This window comes from Diadema antillarum, unplaced genomic scaffold, assembly GCF_040938485.1.
Source record: "Diadema antillarum isolate AM-2024a unplaced genomic scaffold, OU_Dant_1.0 seq00000035_RagTag, whole genome shotgun sequence".
Lineage (NCBI taxonomy): Eukaryota > Metazoa > Echinodermata > Echinoidea > Diadematoida > Diadematidae > Diadema > Diadema antillarum.
Window position 1 is genome coordinate 1,450,959 of NW_027271149.1, and position 18,331 is coordinate 1,469,289.

General features: G+C 38.3%; 1 pseudogene; it reads right to left on the reverse strand.

The window, feature by feature from the left end:
- LOC139725371 (uncharacterized) overlaps positions 1-18,331 on the reverse strand; it is a 59,925-nt pseudogene that overhangs the window by 25,556 nt on the left and 16,038 nt on the right.

Genomic DNA, 18,331 nt, shown 5'->3' on the forward strand with positions numbered 1-18,331 from the left:
ACTCAAGTTTCTGTTGCAGGCAATTACTGCACTACCTGTTTCGCTCATCACGCCACTTGCTTCAGCAGCACAGAATTGGACTTCCACAAAAATTGTTCTCAAACATCTCATTTCATGCAAATCTTTCCCTGCACTAGAATCCTTCCATCGCCGACTGCGCTAAAAACCTTGGTCGTTGATCTCTGTCAAAACACACAGCTTCCATCCTGTCTCAGGAAAAGCTCAGACTATACAATCGTGATTTGAAAACTTAAATTATACGACACTCCGGTCGATTTCCCCTCTTTGAGACTGCCAGCTGGGTGTTGCTCGTTTTGTCGCAGTACGGCACTTTTGACTGTGGATTTGTCCATGTATCTCTGAATAAATCTCGCCATTATGATGTTGGCATTACTAGAAGGGACAAGTCGTGATTGCCTTGAGGGGTCGCCCGTCGCACAATGGTTTCGTGGATCATAAATGCTTGAAAAGGTTGAAAGGCACGCTCAGGCCAGGGAAGAAGAGATAAGTGGTGGCATGTCAACGAATGGTACTGACTAGTACTGGATATTGCGTAGCTACATCAGTCGGCATGAGGAGCTCATTTATTTTTTCATTACAGTGAGAGGTTCTGTCAAGATCCATAACCAATTAAGCTGCCGTTATCATCATCTACAGTGTACAACAAATCCCTCCTAATGCTCAACAACACTCCCTAAGCCTTATGCCCCGTGCCTAATATCAATGTGAACTTAGTGCAACCTCTTGTGTGCAACGTGGCAAAACGTAATGTCATGATGCAGCATAACACATGTATGCGTCAACATTAACTATTTGAGACCCCCCATAAACAACAATACATCAAAACCACAATAACAACACACACACACACACACACAGACAAACACAGGCACAGACATCCACATTGTTGTTCACATGGCTCGTCCTCATCTACATGAATTGGGAGGAACATAGTCGGAGGCATTTGACTGCCACAGAGCAGGAGAGCTGTCACAACTTATAACTGGGGAGGAAGCCCTGAGCCCGGAGTCTGGACAGTCCTGTGCAACAGGTGACTCAAAGTTGAAGTAGAGCACGTATGCTGACCTTTCGGTTAGAAATGTTTTGTTTTGGAGTTCTTGGTTGTCTTCTTTTTTTTTTCTTTTTTTTTTTTTGCTCAAAATGTCAAGGCACACTGGAAGCACGATTGTGGGTCTTTGCACACCTATTGTATATTAAATGAGCAGATTTGAGAGTTTCTGCATCTTTTCAGTGCAAAAATAAATGCTTCGAGCTAGTCTTGCAAAGGAATGGCTTTCAGTGATCTAAGAAAGAATGAGAATTATGATGTCCTATGAGACACAACTACGCATGTTCAATATATCTATTCAACAGCCATATCATCAACTGAATGATGCAAATGCTTTGGATTATTTTTGTTTTTTTATTTTTTTTGCTACAATGAAAGATACTGACTGGCAAGTTATAACAGCACTAGAAAAGCACTCAAAGAGTGCATACCTCCACCAAGCAGTTTATTTCCACAACACATGCTGAAAATCGCCCAATATGCCGATGATAAAGAAGCCTTGTGTTTACCTCATCAGCTTCCTGCTGCACTTCGCCTTGAGCAGAGCATGTGCTTTGGTGCGAGTATGCAAACCTCAAATACACGTAGCTTGAACTCCCAAGATCACAGACCCTATCTGCCAAAAGATTTTTTAAAAACCCTTCAAAGATTCATAAAAATTCCGGGATCACTACCATCTGCTCCATGTGTCATTATCAACTTTTCCTGTAAGTTTCATTCACAACTTTTGGAGTTATCTCGCAAACAAACAAACAAAGCCAAAACCATTACAAATGGTAATGAACATTCATACATGAGCATTCATACCTGACAGTTCTTTCCTGTAGGCGAAGCTGATAGGGGTGTGGGGTCTTTTCGTTCTCGAGTCGTCATCATCTTCCCCTTTGAAATGAACCTTTTCGTAGGCCTCAAGGTATCTGAGCAAACAAGATAAGGAAAAAAGAGGATGATGACCAAATTGCAGTATGTTTGCATGAGAATATGTACATCAATGAGAATATAAGAGTATTATTGGTGTGAAGATCACTCTCAGAATCATTGCTGAAAGAAATCAGGGGAAAAGTTTAGTTACAGTCACATTGACTGTGAAATACTGTGGCATTTTGCACAGTATTTCACAATGTGAAAACAAAAAACATAGGGGAAATACATCACAAAATAATGTGGCATTTAGGGTGGGAACATCAAACTAAGCATGAAATACAATGCAAGATTTTTTCACGAAGTACCACCGATCATACAGTGCGTGGTGGTGTAGTTCTCAAGTGACCCGACACACTTTGTGTCTTTTCCAGTTGGAGATATATGCCCATGCGCAATGCTTATGACAAATACCATGGTATGCAATGTCATGAATGAGAACTGTACCAAGTGAATTACCACAGTATCTATTACAGGAGTACTTCACAAATGAAAACGGTGCCAACAAATTAGTGTGGTATTCAATATGACAGTTGTTTCGAGACACACAAACTACATGTACTTTGGGATGCAATACCACAGTAATTCTTAAAGGACAAGTTCACCTTCATAAACATAAGGATTGAGAGAATGCAACAATATTAGTAGAACACATCAGTGTAACTTTGAGGAAAATTGGACAATCGATGCAAAAGTTATGAATTTTTTGAAATTTTTGTGTTGGAACCGCTGGATGAGGAGACTACTATAGTTGGTGAGTCATGTGCGTACAACAGTATAAAGAAAATGTAAAAGAAAATTCAACATATTTTCACTTTTTTCGCATAATAAAAGAGCTCTTGACTTCCCTCTTTCTAAAGGCAGGGGGAATAATATTACCCATAACATTTGTCGGTAACGAGTCAGGGGAATGTGTACTTTTTTCAAAAGATGGAATTTTGTGAAATTCTCTTTATATTTTCTCTATATTGTTGTACGCATGTGACATCTAAGTTATTCATACACTGCAGTAGTCTTCTCATCCAGCGGTTACTACGCACAAACTTAAAAAATTCATAACTTTTGAACGGATTGTCTGATTTTCCTCAAACTTTCAATGATGTGCTCTACTAATATTGCTACATTGTCTCAATCCTTATGTTTATGAAGGTGAACTTGTCCTTTAATGTGAATGCACCTACTGCTACAACAGTCTGTCTGTAGCAGAGGTGGCTTTTTGACATTTACATTGAACGTACAGGTCTTTCTTGATATAATTTGTGCAACTTTTGTCAGCATGTGGTTTTGTGTATCAATATGTTCATGTGACATGAAGAAAATAACACAGTGTACTACTTTTTCACTTTGTTTAGAGATATATCTAGGTGAATGCTTTCATCTTTCTTTGACTCTTTATCACAGAACGAGAAGAAATGATTGCATCCATATCATTTGATTCAGCCTTTACTGGATAATAACAGAAAGTATCCCTTTAACACAGTTACAACACTAAAGAATGAATGAATGGAATGTGATGAAATGAATGCGCCTCAGCTCTAGTTTGAGTTTCAAGATTCTGCAGAAAACAAATTTGATCTGAGTAACGAAGTGAAAGTAACTGGGTTTCATCTTTCTCCATCCACTTTGAATATCCTCACACAAACAATCCTACCCCCCCCCAATAAAATTTTGACTTTGTGGTCCACAGTGAAAGTGATTCTAGCACTGAACACAGTTTCCTGAATATTATACGAGTATACCTTGCCTTGATAGTTTCTGATTTTATAAAACTATGTGCCGAGGTGAATCAAAAATAGTACTATAGATTCAGTAAGGAAGGACTCACATATGTACAAATGTACATTGCATTTCCTGGGCGAGAAATAACAGCAGACACACACATTCAATATCTCCTTAGCTCCTGGTGTACAAGAAATCAAATTGCAATCACTATTGCGTGTTCTTTTTTTTTCTATAAAAGATAAAACCATCACAGATGAAGGAAGCTACAAAAGCACATTATTACAGAAATTAATGAAAACATGATCAGATCTCCACCGCGATCCAATTTCATGTGCGAGAGTGGCTACTGCGGAGGAAGTTCGGGTAAGCGCTCCCATCTCCACGGCACTGCGGATCGTGCTCGCCACAGACTACCATTATGCGGTTACCTTGAATGCCCCCTGCTACGAGAAAAGATGCCACTCTGCCTGGATGGACCCAATGAATGGTGGGAGAAAAGTGGAGCGCTCTATGAATATCAGCACCTGACAGACCTACATTGTACAATGTCAACACGAACAAGCCCACCGGCTGTATCAAAACCACGTTCCTTTCTTTATCCATAGATAGAAATATGGTTCGACCCACAATCATTGTCCATATCCCTTCTGTTCTTTGTTAAGCTTTCAACAAGCGAGTAAGAATTATACTCTTTCGTCTGCTTGGTTTTGTTTATTTTATGTATTCAATAAAAATAACCACACACGCAGACAGACAGACAGACAGACAGACAGACACACACATACACACAATTCATTGTTCACATCATCATTTTTACAAAGGAGAGTTAAGCCAAAATATTCATTTCTATCAAGCGATGGTTTTTAAAAAAAAAACAAATTTGCATCTCGCTTTTTCAATGGAAACAACAAAGACATAATTCAAGCTCATCCTCAATCCCACTGCAATTCCTTTTCTTGGGGAGGGGGGGCAGGGGGGTACGTAATAGATGATCATGTAACAGCACAACCTCTTCCTCCTCTTCCCCCCCCCCCCCCCTTCTTCTTCATCTTTGTAATCTGCTTCCCTCAATCCTGATGATTCTTGCAGATTTTAAAAGTGAGTGTGACAAAAAATTTTATCAAAATTTCTGCTCATTTTGTATACCCAGGAAAAGCAATAACACACATACTGTACAAGTACTTTCCATTGGGTAGCTACATATTCTAGCATAATTTGGAAAATGTTCACCAGTCAGAGATGGCGATACACTGCGCACAATGTAATTCAGCCAGTGGCAAGTAAAAGATGTTACTGTACGAGCTGAAATTTTCGCGGTGGTTTTATTTTCACGAATCGCCTTTGAAGCGCAAAAATAACAACACACGAAAATAATAATGCCTGAATAAGTAAGTTCAGTTAGACCCTCGCAACCGCGAAATTAACAACACACGAAAATGTCCTTCAAGTAGCAATTCGCGAAAATATCTGTACGAGAAAATTTCAGCTCATACAGTACCTGGATGTTACCAAAAGCAAGCGTATCATTTGCATAGACAGTGAAATGATACATGCTGCACAGAAGAAGAAGGAAAAGAAGAACATAAAAACAAAAACAAAAACAAAAACATATTAACCGTACCACCTGTGTCACTTCAGTGTTGGAAGAATACCAATCAAGGAAATCTGTACATAATGCAGTAGGACAACCTACCTCTTTCATAGTGCTCTATGAAATATCCACGCATACAACTAACCAATATACATGGAAAGACATTTGTATGCATTCACATGCAATACGGTACATGTATATTGTATACTGTAAAACGAGGAATGTTAGTGTGCATTCTAATTTCGTGAATTTTGCGAGCGGCAACATTCGTGAAATTAAGATGCACGCGAAAGTTCTTGCAACACACAGCGTGCATTGGACGCCAGTGGCAAGTCGCAAAAATTTCATGCTGCGAGAAAGGCCATCTGCTCCAATTTGCGAAATTTTCATGCCGCGAATCTACTGTGTTTTACAGTATATGGCAGGGGGAAAAAAGTGAGACAGTGACCTTTCTGCTGCTTATTTTACCTCATCGTTTTCTCCCAAAAGCATACAAAATGATGTTTACTGATTACCAGAGATGGACGTCATTGAGTCCCTCCCCTATCAAGCCATAAGCAATTCATTACTAACTCTTACTATACAGCTGTACCTCCCACAAATTACAAAATGTTACAAATGTAACAGACTGCCATTTCCTAATATCCAACATATTGAAGGTGCTGTTACTAGTGTTCAAAGAGCAAATCCACAGTATACACTGTATGTATACAATGTAAGAAAGGAAATGTGATAACTTTCAATATCACCTTCAAAATGCTTTTCCGGAATCTGTGGAATAGGCCTACTTTCTTCCATTTGCTGCAATAGTGCAAAAGCCAACCAAGCTTCAACTTCTTTACATTACACGTCACATCGTATCCCTGCTGTATTATACACAATACTTACAATTGTATGTGTCTATTAGAGGTCATACGCCTTGTATCTGAAGTGCTCAGTTCAAGTTCAGAGTCCATTCGGGCTATTGTCAATGGACAATGTGTGAATACTGAATCACAGTTGGTTGGTCTGAATGAAGGGTTCATGTGAACACTTTTCTCATAGTACAAGGTGAGGCTATTCCCCTTTGACCCCAACTGACCCATGAGAAAACCCCTGCAGATATGATGTCACCAAACATGACATTGACCTGCCCACCATGATTTTGATTAGACGCAGGTTTGTCATCATCATCAATTTCATCAGTTGATTTCAGTTGTACTGTACTTGTCAGCTGTTTTTGAAATAAGGCAACATAGTGGTTCCCACAAACTATAATAAAGGCCCAATGAATCTCCAAAGGTTGATGTCAAGACAACCAAATCCTTAGTGGGCATCACATTTTGTTGCTGGAATACTTCCATAAAACTGACATCACAAACAAATTATCACTAACAAAAATTGTGTTTTTCTTTTATAAGCTGCCTACTAACTGTAAAGACAAAATTCAATTCTATATGATACTTTTGTCTACCAATGTAAAGTTCGAGTTGCTTCCTTTTTCTGTCACTGATTCATACAAGATGTATGCTTATTTACATTCTTTGGGAAGGTATTCACTCTTAGATTTTCACTTGGTTACCAAATTTTCTTTCTCTTTTTTTTTCCTACAATGCAGAGGTCATTTCACTATTGCAATTTTGCACATTTCAATGCTGCCCACAAGAGCTAAACAGGATTTTTTTTTTTTCAGAGTGACAGCAAACTTCAAAAGCAAAATTCCATCCTAATATTATGTTGCTTTATATGGAAACAGAAAATGACAAAAAGTAAATCCACAAAAATTACGAAACGACAAAAATTTGGAATCCACAAAAAAAATGATGATCTCTTAAAATGTAGGCCTACAGCATGAGACAAAATGGCAACACTTGTGTGATCATGCTTTACTAGCTCTCCGCTTGTTTTATGACAAAATTTCACTAATTTTATTATTCTTTTATACAGTCGTATTAGTGCACAGACAGAACTTATTCGCTGAGAACACACAAAAACATATGTCCATTATGTACCAAAAACAGGAATGAAAAATGACAACAATTTTCAGGATAGAAATTCAAATTGGTGATCTTTTGTGTAAAACTAGAATGGAGAGCTGCACAATTACCTAGATCACAATTAAAGTCTTGCCATTTCATCTTACTGTCTAGTACTCTAGACTTCAAACAGATCATACCTTTTTTTGTGTCTGATATTTTCCCAAAAAATTTTTTACTGATCTAATTCTCAGATATGTCAGTTTCCTACACAGCAACACAAAATCAGGATGGAATTTCCCTTTAAATGTTGGCCTTTACCTAATCATAATCCAGTCTGGTCATTTCTGCACACTATATCCTGTGTAACTTGATAATACAAAACAAGAGTGACTGATTGACACTACATGTCTTCAATCTCATCTGCACTAGTTTTCAAAGTCACAAATTTGCGTTGTTCAAGGGCCTTTGAGATGTGGGAGTTGTTCAGCAGTTTGTTATATCATACTGTGATACAAGCATGATGAGAGCAATAATCAAAGGTCTAACTCAAAAGCAAGCCATTTGCAGCATCTCCCCACAAAAACAATCTCTTTTACATTCTCAGAATCTTGTTTAGAAAAGCAGTGCATGCTACAGAAGTCATCCCCTGAACCACTCGAATCTTTAAACCGATTCACCATCACTAAGTGGAAACAATTCATGTTGAATCACTCCCGAGGATAACACAGGAATTGCCTTAGTTAGGTGCACAATACATGATCATATCAGGCAAAAATAGGGGCAATCCGCGTCAGACTGACTAAACACAGGGGATAGAAGGTACACAGGCAGTCAGTCATTGTACGTACACTTGTGCACAGTTTACATGCCTCCTCAATAGGGCGCAGCATGGTTGGCTATGCCATTGAACGCCACTGTACACACAAACACACACACTCAGGCATTCCTAGTCTCGCCCAAAGTCAGTGTATTATCCTGGCATGTGGCTTGTATTACAAGTGCCACCCAGCTCTACATTGTATCCCTACTGCTGCAATGCACTCAGCACAGTGTGTGTGTATATGTGTGTGTGTGTCTGCGAGTGTATGTGTATTTGTGTGTGAACACTTGGGTCTCTCTCCACAAGAATGAATACAAGAAAGTGTGTGTGTGTTTGTGTGTACAGTGTGTCTCACATGCTACAACCACACAAAGAAGGTACCAGGATACTTTACAATTTGTAATGTACAGAGGGGCTGCAGCGCTTGCTACAACACACATTGCTTTGTCTGCCTACAGCCAGCCGGAGAGTAGTGTGGGGAGAGAATAGCAGTTTGTATTGGCAAAGAATACATGGACATGTGTAATGATTTTCGCGATGCAATCATCACACTGTTCCATTTTCGAACCAAACTGTTCGGCGGTAATAGACAATATGATTTTATCCCTGGCCTGCGCAACCTGTAGAGTGTAAAGAGCGTTGGCTTTATGGCTTCCTTCTTCGCATTACTTATAATGCCATATTTGTGTGCAGTGGAGTTAATTTTTCAGACGTGTTATGCACTGTAACGCTCTTTTCATCACATCTTGCCACAAAAAATTACTTTTTCCTACAAAAATATATGCTAATCACAAAATTTCTTCTTATTTCTGTATGCATCTTTTCTGCTCTTCAGTTAACAACCTCACCTCATGATTTTTTTTTTTTTTTTTTTTACCTCAGTAATACTGATAAAAGTGAATTCTTTGAAAATGCCAGTTTGATTTTGCCACAGGATAGTCATGGCACTGTTACACCAAATGAAAAATACTTAAAATATGGAGATGCTTCAGTTCAGGACAACATGATAACATTCATATAAAGAAAACACACAGAAGAAAAGTGTAGAGGAAGGGATCTCCACCTGTTACAGTTCTACCTTACTTTCTAGCACTTCTAGGTTCATTATGTAAACAAAGCAGAGTATATGTTTTCACATACAGAAGAAAAGATAAAAATCCAGAGTATAATACAATGTACACAAACATTTGTCATACACGATACATCCTCGGGACACATTGTACGGTGCCGCAGCAAATGTTTCGGTTCTACTAAATGAAAGTTCTCTAATGTCTGCCACGAAACCCTGGATAATTGATATCTTGAACAGAATGGTGCACAAACAAAAAAGAGGCGGAGATCATGACCTTTACATGCAGCACAAACGCGATGACAATTTATGAAACCTTGTAGGAGGCGAAGGTAAAAGATTTTGCATTGTGTTTGCTGAATGACATTCTTCAGACGCTGTACTCCTTTGAATTGTGCAATAAGATGTTCTACCTCATAACAATCCTCCTTTCTTTTGACATGTTTGTGACGAAGCCACCTTTCATTAAAAAAAAACGGTACAGGGATATACTCCTTTGAATTGTGCAATAAGATGTTCTACCTCATAACAATCCTCCTTTCTTTTGACATGTTTGTGACGAAGCCACCTTTCATTTAAAAAAAAACGGTACAGGGATATTTTGATTGCCATCATGATAGAGTATACGTAACACTACAATTTGCACGCTTCATTTTTTTCACCCTTTCGTCATTCAAACACTGAGTTCCGAAACTGAAATGTGAAGGCTGCTGGGCAAGTAAATGATAATCAGTGAACCTGACTTGTATAATCACGGTGCATATTTGCACGCAATTCACCTATTGGCATGTGTGGTCTTTGGTGTTTCAGCAAAGATATTCACTGGTAGTGATTTTGCTTTGATTGTGTCACTTAACATAAACCAGTCCATGGCTGAATTTAATGCAGACTAAATGTTGAAACAGAAGAATTCTGTTAATTTCTTGCACAGCATGTTTACTGTATTCGAACCAAAAAAGAATAATGATAATAATACAACAGGAAATCTTATTCCTGGTGCCATTCAAAGTGTCAATATCTGGTATTTGTACTGGCATTTCTACCCAAACTACTAAACAACAAAGAAAAGACTTTGCTTTATATTCTGAGTGTATTCTTTCCAGTTTAATAAATATGATAATCTAGTCATAATGGAAAAGTAGCATTTGGACTCAAGTCAGCAAACTTGGCATTCGGAAGCACAGAGTGCCTACAGCTGTACAACTAATAGGAGAAACTGTTACAGAATATCCAACACAATGGAAAAACAGAACTGCATCTCTTCATGCAATGTGAGTTACGTTGTTTACAAGAGCTGACGTCTCCCTGCAAAGACATAATTACGTGTCCTAGATTAGAGCCTTTAGCCTGAACACACTGTACCAACATGTGCATAAACCATGAGAAAATTATTTGCCAGACTGTTTGAAACTACCACTGCAGGTGTAGACATTTACATGTAAGAAGATACAATGTGTTAACTCAAATTTTTAAAGGTTGGCTACAATATTTACATGCATCTCTTTTTCATGCTAAATGGTACGGTAATCTAATATACTGATCATTAAGGAGCACGCAGTTAGCAGGAAATTTACCTTCTACAAGAAACTTCTGCTAATGAATCTACTGAAACTAAGAGTTTAAAAAAAGTCTGAAGTTGGGCATGACAATTTAACTGTCACAGAGAATTTGACAGGTTTTGAAACTCTTCAAAATGTGGCCTCCATTAGCATCATTGCACAAATTAAATCAATTCAGCACAATATTCATCACACAAACAAAAACAAGAACAGAAAATAAGACAGATGGCCAACTCATTCCATAGAATGGGCAGTTCCCACCATCCATTGTAAATTCAGCATGGACACCTTGTTTTGGTCACATTTCACATGACCTCAAACTGGTACTTTGTCTGGTAGTCCTTCCCTTAGGAATCAAGATTTTGAATAAATGTATGAGGTTACCAAATATTCATGATGTGATATATTGCGTTACCCAAGCTGGAAGCCACCACTTTCAAATTTGCATGAGTCAATTACTGGGAGCTTTTCTGCAGTCTTTTTCCAAAAATCTTACAAGAAGCAATCACATACATGTTACTTTTAATACAACTGTACGTATTACAGACTGTACAAGGTAAATTGCAGGCCCATGCCCTTCCAGTTCACCCGAGTGTACACATTGCTTACAATGGGAATATGTTTTATCCACTGCAAATGTCGAATTTTTTGCTGCTTGTGAGAGGGACCATTCCACATAAGGTCTGCTTTTCTAAAGGTCTTTTCGTCTTTAGGCCAACTCTTTTCACTTTAGTATGTCTAAAATGTCCAAACTGTTGTGCTGTTGGAATGAGGACGTAATAAATTGAATTGAAGTTCAGTGGATTGAATTGTGTTCATCACGCAAACATATCTCCGTTGTACACAAAAGGGTTTCTGTATACTGTACATTGTATGACAACATACTGACATACTGGAGCTTTGTAAACAAGTTCAACCTACAATTGTGATGTATTGTATACCTCAGCAGGGGCAAATCCAGGAATTCCGTAAAGGGGAGGCGCCTTTGCAAAATTAAAGGGGGGGGGGCGGGTCACATGCACCCCCTTTTTTTAATTTCTTTTGTTTTCACCAAAAATAAAGAGGGGGCACACCTGGTGCCCCCTCCTCTGGATCTGCCACTGCTGAGTGTGGATCAACATTGCAAAAAGGCAAAGTCACATCCACAGGGATGGTAATGAAGCAACCAGGGTACAAAACTCATTTGTTTGCCACGCAAAACTAAATCTATAAGTTGTCTACAGTTTCAGGAATGACAGAGCGCATTTTACCTACACAGATTTGTGGCTACAGTATGACAATCTACTGAAATTCTACAAATGACAATAAAAAAGCTGATTGCAAACACAGACTACAGGTACATTTGTCTTGTAGGTACAGAATGTTTTCATTCACACATTTTTATGCATGTACAGTGGTGGCAGTGTACTTTGATAGAAATCATGTAAATTCTGTAGAGGACTATGAAATGAATGCCATTGCATTTTAATGACTGTATCCATCCACAGTCCAACGCATGCCTCATATCTATACATTTGAATATATGTAGTGTGCTTTATTCCATGCAGTTTGAAAGCAGATAAAGAGGGAGAAACTGTAGCACTATCAATGTGTTAAAAGACATTTTTAGAACTGACATTTTCCTGTACAATTTTATACCAAATCAGTGAGGCAACAAGCAGGCTCATTAACAGCTTTTTACAATGTAAGTATTCTGGGGGCTTAACCCATCCCCGTCAGCTCCCACAAAAAACGTGGTTTTTATTATTTATGACCAAAAGAGGGCGTCCTAGGACCTCAGGCTTGGCCAGGAGCTGTAGAATAATTTTAGCCAATCACAGAGATCCTTACTGGGACTCAGAAAAATAATTTATGCAAAGAAACATATTTTAGAATGTCTCTTATTGGCCAAAACACCTGCCAGGGGTTCGAGCCTGCTGAGAAACTAATCAATATTCATGTTTACAGCGCGCATGTATCTTTGTTGCCCCAGCAACTGCAGTGATTTCTTACGCGCGGTATCGTGATATCGATCTCCTCATAGAGTGCTTGACGATATCTCCTTGTGTGTGTACGTGTACTGCTATGCTATGCTAGTATAATGCTGGGGCGGGCACGGGGGTGTGTGTGTCGAATTCCATTTACGTTAGTGAGTGTGGGTAACTTCTCTAGGTTTCCCGTCCATTTCTCTCTCTCTTTTCTCTCTTTTGCTTTCGTATCATTCTATATCTTTCATTCTCAGAGAACAATCGTACTTCTGAGAGTGTTTTGTTCATTTTTTCTAAGTGATTATCTCGTTTGCAACAATTTAGAGGTGAGTTTTTGTCCTAGTGTTTGTTGAGTTTTTTGATTGAACACGATGTAGCTTATCTACGTATGTGCGCATAACATCGTAGCTTGTGTGGTACCCACTCGTTTGTTTTCCGTGTAAGCATTTTTGCCGTAGTGTCTTCATCGTTCGTCTTCCAAGCATCGTGTTTTCACCCTAGTTTTTCTCATCGTAGTTTTTTACCTCGATTTTTTTTGGGTGCAAGATGTTCTGTGTATTTTTTTCTACGGTAATATGCCATCGTTGATGATCTTCGTGTATTCATTACTAGTTTTTCACCTCCGTTTCATTTTTGTGTACAACTAATGTCTGACGTGGCGTAGTTACAACTATGTTTAGAGCTAGAGCTAGTAGTTAGCTAGGTCTGCGATGTCTGTATCGTTTGCTGATATGTTTTGTGAGCTGAGAGTGACTATGATGGGAGTGATATTCAGGGTTTTGCTGTGGTTGAGGTGATGGCAAGATGTAATTTATTTTGTGTAACCATGTATGACATTGATGATGGCGAGTAAAACTACGACACGAGTAACCTAGCCTAGGCCAATGCAAATGACGAGAGCTAGAGTGACACTGAAGAAACGGGGGCTGATGCTCGCTCGTGCACGGGAGTGGTCTAGAGACCTGCATTACAGTTGTGTATTTATTTTTTTTTCCTTTTTCTTATTCACTCGGGTATTGTGCTACCAAAATTCGTGTCTCTGAAGAAACTCAACCAAAAGCTTGACAACAAGTTTGCATCAGGTCTATTCTGTAGTACTAGCACTAGGTTCTAGATCTAAATCATAATGGCGATGCTAATTTAGTTTTCATTTAGAACTCGATGAAATCCATTTTCTTTGCTCATTTTTCAACTGATAAATTATTTAGAACTGTACTTAAATTCTGATGTACTGCATTCACCATTGTAATAAAAAAGAGCCTGCTGATCAGGTGTTTCATTGTATCCTTTTCATTTCCTCCCTATCCTTTTGGTTTCCTTCCTGTCACTTTCTTCTTTGACCCTGGATGGAAAAAAAAAATCCCATCTTGCCATGTAAAGACAGAATACATAACCATCATGAAATATCATGACATTGAAGTAATAATAAGAAATATTCAAGTGACCAAAATACTTGTTTGTGAAAATAAATAACAAATGAAAGGTGATTTCTTATGGAGCAGTTCTTTCAAATGTCAAACAGCTTCGATAATGAAGCAAGTGAAATCTGAAAACTATCCTGGCAACAAGTTGAAATTGATAGGGAATTCTGACAAAAACTGTCACACCATTTGATGTTTGAATTTGTCTTTTTATTGGATGAGGTTATAAAACTAAGTGCCGCCGATAAAATAACAATCCTCTCAATTTGAACAAGAGCAGTAGGGTGGTACACTAGTAGTACGACTCAGTAAACAGCTGATTATTTATGCATCGTATCCATGGGCAACTGCGGGGTAACTGCAAGAAGGCGCAGGAAATTAGACTTGAGTCAAGAATGACTATTTATTATTATTTTTTTATTCAAACTATTTTTTTTCTTGGAATAAAAAAAAAACCCAAAATATTTCATATTACGCTTCTAAAATATAAAATGAATATATGAAGTCTTTTTATCGTGATTTTATGAAGAATTAGAATTATTAAAAAAATATAGATACTAGACGGGCTGAACAAGGAAGTCTAATTTCACCCCAAGAATTTGCAACACACCGCATCTCGGGTGCATTCCTAGCGTTCTTGCCGCACTCTCACGATCACCTAGCTAGGCCATGTGCACAAGCCAGTCACATGTTCACAGTACACACGTTGTTAGCCAGTTCACCGATCTCATTCCTGATCTCGTGCGTGTAGAAAATTCTCTCAAAACTAAGCCAGACATGATTTTGGAACATACATTACAATGTCAAGACCTTTTCAGTGGACTTTGAATTCGCTATTTGTCTGTTTTAGCTCTTGAATGTACGACTTCGAACGTCCGATTTGTTTTTCACTACACCACGTGGATTCCCGGGTTTTCTCAGCCCCATGCTTCTCCACACATGCACGTCACACTAGCACTGTGTACCTGTGTACACACACAAGCCATCGCGATCGAAGTTTGAGCGATAGCGATAACATGTGCGGAGCAGACATGCGGATTTCAGCACAGGGTAAATGAGTAGTTGAACGTATCACGATTGTAAAACAAATCTTTTTGTATGTCTCTGCAAATTTGAATTAGGCTATCTCAGCATAGATAGATTATGATACATTACAAAATAGATTAGCCATAGCAAGAACTTGCTTACATGAGAGTTATTAGATAACGTTGCAAAATAAAAACCCCGTCATTGAATGGAATGTTCCAGAGCTATCTCGGGGGCGGGGGGTGGGGCTCGAGGACATTATGGACACGTCGATTCGCAAGTGGGTAAGATGTGATTGCAGATGGCTTGAAATGAAGAGGATTTATCAATGAAATACACAGAAACAATATTTTTTCATAATTCCTGCACAATTTATCATTTCTTTTCATAAAATTCACATAAACTAGTGCTGTATTGAGTCATCTAAGTGCATATTAGCACGAGTGTACACGCATCATCCCTCCTGCCTAGTGGGAATGACACAGGCAGTTTTTTCCATGACGTATGAATGCTCTTCGCGTGTAGATCGCGCCGTAGGGAAGATCGCGCCCAAGTTCATGGCCAACTTACTAGGCAGGCACGATAGTACAGATTACACAGAGGCCCGTACGTGGATGGGTTAAATGGTATGTTTTTGGTGGAAAAGAGTATTTTTACCGTTCATGCAATAGACATGTGTATACAACTTGGGTAGAACAGTATTTTTCATGAAACATGCAGTAGTTTTGTGGTTTTTTTGTTGTTTGTTTGTTTTTTTTGGTGGGGGGGGGGGATTCTGAAAAAAAAAAGAGTAACAGTTGGCATCTCTGGTCCCCTCTGGACATGGAACAAAAATAATTGAGCCTCTTATTATGCCATATCATTACACTCCAGTACCAACTAGGCCTACACCTAACCCTGGGGTGCTCCACTGTCTACAATGTGGGAGCACCCTGAATAAATAGCAGGCTACTTGTGTAGGTGAGAAAAAACATAAATTTAGACACCTCTAAAAGTGCCCTATTTCACCAGCAATAGGCCAGCATATATACAATATTGAAGCCAATAGATGTTCATTGCTAACTGTTACCTTACACTAATTTGCACATATCCAGACTGTTCCCGTGGTCTTGGAAAGACATTTTTCTTCGTTCATCTTCTTTCCATGATTCACAATAGAGCACCAAGTGTTGAATGTCTATGATGCTTCAACAGGCGATGACCAGCGAGCACATGCGCATAAGTTCCACATCGCTTATTTTACATTTAATCGAAGTGTAAAGATTTTGCGGCAGTTTACATTGTAATAGATTAACTGAATCAAGAAAAATCATCAATTTGGATAGTAAAGGACAAGGCCTATTTGAGGAACCAAATTTTACCCCCGATGAGTTAGTAATAATTGGCCTACAATGTACATGCAACTATACATATTCAAATCACAATAATTTAATCTTTCATGCTTAAATTTCATGTCAAAATTATACCACCTATGATATTCTCAAATGCAAACCTTTGCAGCCTGAATACTTTGCGTTCAAGCTGGTCGTGGTTCAGCTACACCAATCCCATTACCAATTTGGTATTTATTACTGGTAGCTGAATGGCACATGATTCACAACTGTATGCTCATTTCATCTCAATCAGGTGTAGACTAACACTGTGCAAATATATGCCATCAACTTGCAATCATTTCATGTGAATTGCACTTACAAGGTCCTTTCACTATGAATAGGATATGGAACTGAAAAACAGAAACTACAAACTTTTTTTATTAAAAGAAAGAGAGTAAACACACCAGCAAGCATGAGGCCCAATTCCTGCCAGGATGATAATTGAGCCCCTTCACAAATGGCCTGTCTGACATCTCCTGGCCACAAGCTACTTGTACAGATTGTAAAGCAGCACTGAAGCTTGACCTTTCTTCCAGGACAAATTTAATATCTAGGCTCTACAAATGCAGCACTTGCCACAATAAATGGATGGAGGTTTTGACTATCAGAAATGGGGGGGGGGGGGGGGGGGGGAGGAATCATTGCCTAAAGAAAGACCTCATTTTAGTGTCCTCTGCTGTTTGTATCATATTTTGTAGTAACCATCACATCTATTGTAAGCACTAAGCAGCCCAAATAAATGCTACATACAATACAGCAATGCAATTATAGTAGTCCTACCAAACAAGCCCAACTCAGAAACACACACATAAAACTAACCTTTATGTATCCACTAACTGTAAATAATTGTACGTTTGTATAAATATGTGTATCAGATACAGCATCACATTATGTGTTCAATTTATGTGTAAATATATAAATTTCAATTTTCAGTACACTTTATGCTCACATTGAGAGGAAACAACTAGAAAATTTTTAGAAAAAAAAACAGCAGAAAATTTCTTGCAAATGCATTTCCTTACATCAACAAATCATTACTGCTCAAACATTGACAATGTATTATGCTTCAGTCAGATGTTGTGATGAGAGAGCAAGTACGAAAGAGATTCATATTCTGGTACAACTGTACCGCTATTCAGACAAGATTACAGTATACCTGGTAGCCAGGATCCTTGACATTTATACCTGCAGGCTACAATTTATTGAATGAATGTACAAATATGAACTTCTGTGACAAGTTGGATGAACAGTTCTCACGATACTGTACAACTGTATGTGTCATACATAGACACACCTATTATACCTTTTTACATGTACAGTGTATGGATACATGTGCATGGACTGACACAGACATTATTTAGAGAGTACAGCACTGTTGTATCACACATCTGTATGCTAAAATGTATCTATAAATTTGGCCTTTCAAAACAATCCTACAGTTAGACAAATTGTGCCATTCAAACAAAAAATAGCATGTACATGTAAAGTTTCATTGCAAAAATCCCCACTTACCTGTAATAAAGTCTACAAGATGGCAAAATTTCAAGAAAAACTGACTGGCAACTGCCCTGAACATTTATCATGAAATCCTACAACTGTTAGTAACATAAGCATGATTATAATTTAACATACAATGTACTGTAGGTTGCAAATACAGTATTTACCAAAGCCTGGACTTGCAAAAAGAACTGGTAAATACGAGTACTGTGCATCTACAATCAATTTCTTGCTTGACCATATTGCATCAATATGACATGCCATATTTTTACAATTGTAAAGGCAAGGTTGCATACAATGTAATACCTTATGTGATTTGTATATAGATACCCTTTTAT